Raw genomic sequence first — 2,500 nt, forward strand, 5'->3', positions numbered from 1 at the left:
TCCCTCCTCGCCCGGGCGACGGGCCGACGTGTCCGCGCGCCTATAACACCCACCCGGGGGCGGGCTACCTTGCGCGCGGCCTTCTCGCCGCCTCCCAGACGGTCGCGGCCTTCGCACGGCGCTAGTGCGCTGGAGCTGCTCGGAGGACAGCGCGAACGACGGGCCGCAAGGCTCCGCACGCCCACACGCTCCGCTCGGCTTCAGCTGAAAGCGTCGCGCGACTCGACAGGCCCTCCCGTTTGCCTCTCGACGGTTTCACGTACTCTTTAACTCTCTCTTCAAAGTGCTTTTCAACTTTCCCTCACGGTACTTGTTCGCTATCGGTCTCGCGACAGTATTTAGCCTTAGATGGAGTTTACCACCCGCTTTGGGCTGCATTCCCAAACAACCCGACTCTGGGAAGACGCAGAGCGCGCGCCCTCGCCGCCACCATGGGCCTGACACCCGCACCGGGACGAGGCCTCGATCAGAAGGACGCGGGCGGCGAACGACGTACGCGCAGCGAATTCCTTACGCCACAATTCCACGCGCCGCAGAGGCGCGCGGATTCGGCGATGGGCACTTCCCACTTCACTCGCCGTTACTGGGGGAATCCTCGTTAGTTTCTTTTCCTCCGCTTAGTAATATGCTTAAATTCAGCGGGTAGCCTCGTCCGACCTCAGGCCGATAATCCAGTGCCTCGTTTGCGAGAGACACGCGCGCGCCACCGAAGCTCGTGCGAGCGCCGCGCCCGAACGCGAGCCGTGCTGCTCCGGGCCGGGATCCTCTTCGAGGCCGACTCGTAACGAGACGCACGCCGCGTTCGGTTTCGCGCGCTGACACTGCGTTCGTGCTGTCCTGGGCGGGACGACCGTGGCAACGGCCGACACCGCACCGGCCCGACGCGTCGCCGCGCGGGAACGTTACAACGCGACCCTGAGGCGGGCGTGGCGCCGGGATTGACCCGGTGCCGCAATTTGCGTTCAGAACGTCGATGCTCAATGTGTCCTGCAATTCACATTAATTCACGCAGCTAGCTGCGTCCTTCATCGACTCGCGAGCCGAGTGATCCACCGCCAAGAGCCCTCCGTGACTTCGTCAGTTGGACAAGCGCGACCCAGCCGGATTGCACAGTCGAAAAAGCGGTGGCCGAGCGGTCGCCAGCCGTAGGCGACGCATGAAGCCAGCCTGGCACATGGCCACGGCACTCGGCGCAGAACGAAACAGGGTGACCGAAGTGCAATCGCGTGCGCCTCAACAGCGACGAAGGGCGTGCGCGGCCGCCAAGATACGGAGCCTTCTCCACCTGTCGAACGCACGACCACTCGATCGGCGATCGGCCGGTAATGATCCTTCCGCAGGTTCACCTACGGAAACCTTGTTACGACTTTTACTTCCTCTAAATGATCAAGTTAGATCGTCTTCTCGGACGCCGGCGCGGCCGTTGCCGAACGCGCCAGGTCCAATCGGAGGACCTCACTAAACCATTCAATCGGTAGTAGCGACGGGCGGTGTGTACAAAGGGCAGGGACGTAATCAACGCGAGCTGATGACTCGCGCTTACTGGGCATTCCTCGTTCAAGGGAAACAATTGCAATTCCCTATCCCTAGCACGACCGGGGTTCAGCGGGTTACCCGGACCTTCCGGCCTAGGCGGCGACACGCTGATCCGGTCAGTGTAGCGCGCGTGCGGCCCCGAACATCTAAGGGCATCACAGACCTGTTATTGCTCAATCTCGTGTGGCTAAGCGCCACTAGTCCCTCTAAGAAGTTCAACGCCGACCGATAGGGTCGCGTAACTAGTTAGCAAGCCAGAGTCTCGTTCGTTATCGGAATTAACCAGACAAATCGCTCCACCAACTAAGAACGGCCATGCACCACCACCCACAGAATCAAGAAAGAGCTCTCAATCTGTCAATCCTCACTGTGTCCGGGCCGGGTGAGATTCCCCGTGTTGAGTCAAATTAAGCCGCAGGCTCCACGCCTGGTGGTGCCCTTCCGTCAATTCCTTTAAGTTTCAGCTTTGCAACCATACTTCCCCCGGAACCCAAAGACTTTGGTTTCCCGCAAGCTGCCGGAGGGGTCGTCAAAGTAACGCCCCCCGATCGCTGGTTGGCATCGTTTATAGTCAGAACTAGGACGGTATCTGATCGTCTTCGAACCTCTGACTTTCGCTCTTGATTAAAGAAAACATTCTTGGCAAATGCTTTCGCAGTCGTTCGTCTTGCGCCGATCCAAGAATTTCACCTCTAACGGCACAGTACGAATGCCCCCGTCCGTCCCTCTTAATCATTACCTCGCGCTCCGAAAACCAACAAAATAGAACCGAGGTCCTATTCCATTATTCCATGCACCATTATTCAGGCGAAGCGCCTGCTTTGAACACTCTAATTTTTTCAAAGTAAACGTCCCGGCCGCCGCCGACACTCAGTCAAGGGCACCGGCGGAGCGCCGGGGGAGAGGGCCAGGTGCGGCCAGTGCACGCCTTGCGACGGACCGGCCGCCTGCGCCCAACGTCCAA

General features: G+C 59.8%; 2 non-coding genes and 1 pseudogene across 2 annotated transcripts in view; all 3 read right to left on the reverse strand.

The window, feature by feature from the left end:
* The window catches only part of LOC145916161 (large subunit ribosomal RNA), a pseudogene marked incomplete at its 3' end in the record, with an annotated part of 3,166 nt that extends 2,500 nt beyond the window's left edge, over positions 1 to 666 (reverse strand).
* Positions 667 to 910: 244 nt separating this feature from the next.
* On the reverse strand, positions 911 to 1,064 carry LOC145916153 (5.8S ribosomal RNA). The gene has a single exon (XR_014404412.1). It is a non-coding gene; the product is annotated as a 5.8S ribosomal RNA (ribosomal RNA).
* A 259-nt stretch (positions 1,065 to 1,323) lies between these two features.
* The window catches only part of LOC145916164 (small subunit ribosomal RNA), a 1,824-nt gene continuing 647 nt past the window's right edge, over positions 1,324 to 2,500 (reverse strand). Inside the window, exon 1 of the ribosomal RNA XR_014404421.1 lies at positions 1,324 to 2,500. This exon is cut by the window's right edge and continues 647 nt beyond it. This is a non-coding gene — a ribosomal RNA (small subunit ribosomal RNA).

Source organism: Ascidia mentula (genome assembly GCF_947561715.1).
Source record: "Ascidia mentula chromosome 2 unlocalized genomic scaffold, kaAscMent1.1 SUPER_2_unloc_39, whole genome shotgun sequence".
NCBI classification, from domain to species: domain Eukaryota; kingdom Metazoa; phylum Chordata; class Ascidiacea; order Phlebobranchia; family Ascidiidae; genus Ascidia; species Ascidia mentula.